Source organism: Penaeus monodon, chromosome 15, assembly GCF_015228065.2.
Source record: "Penaeus monodon isolate SGIC_2016 chromosome 15, NSTDA_Pmon_1, whole genome shotgun sequence".
Taxonomy (NCBI): domain Eukaryota; kingdom Metazoa; phylum Arthropoda; class Malacostraca; order Decapoda; family Penaeidae; genus Penaeus; species Penaeus monodon.
In genome coordinates, this window is record NC_051400.1 from 8,220,715 (window position 1) to 8,221,193 (window position 479).

Genomic DNA, 479 nt, shown 5'->3' on the forward strand with positions numbered 1-479 from the left:
TCAATCAAATGCAATGTAAACACTTCACAAACCTTCTGGGTTTATGCGAATAGCGAGTTTTGGGACATTTCAGACCCGTAATGGAAGGAGTAATCCCTGTCGACCGACGAGACGCGGGTCGACGCGTCCACATGGAGGGTCTGCATCAGCTCATACCTCATCCTGCAGATCCTATAATGGAGAAACGATTCGTTGGAAAATATGGCATGCATTATTCAGGATATGTATATATTTATAATTTGTAATGAGTGCTGAGGGGTATGTGTTTGTGAACGATGGCTTAACAAAAACTATCCGTACTTTGTATAAAACAAAATCCGTACCAATTCAGTTAAGGGATTTTTAAATCCCTTCAAAGAACACCCTCAGACTCGGTACACCACCGAGTCTGGAGACGCTTTCATCATGCTGGTGGCAATGTGACATTTTCTGTGCTATCATAATGATGGTGGCAATGTGACGTTACTCGAAATGCTGTA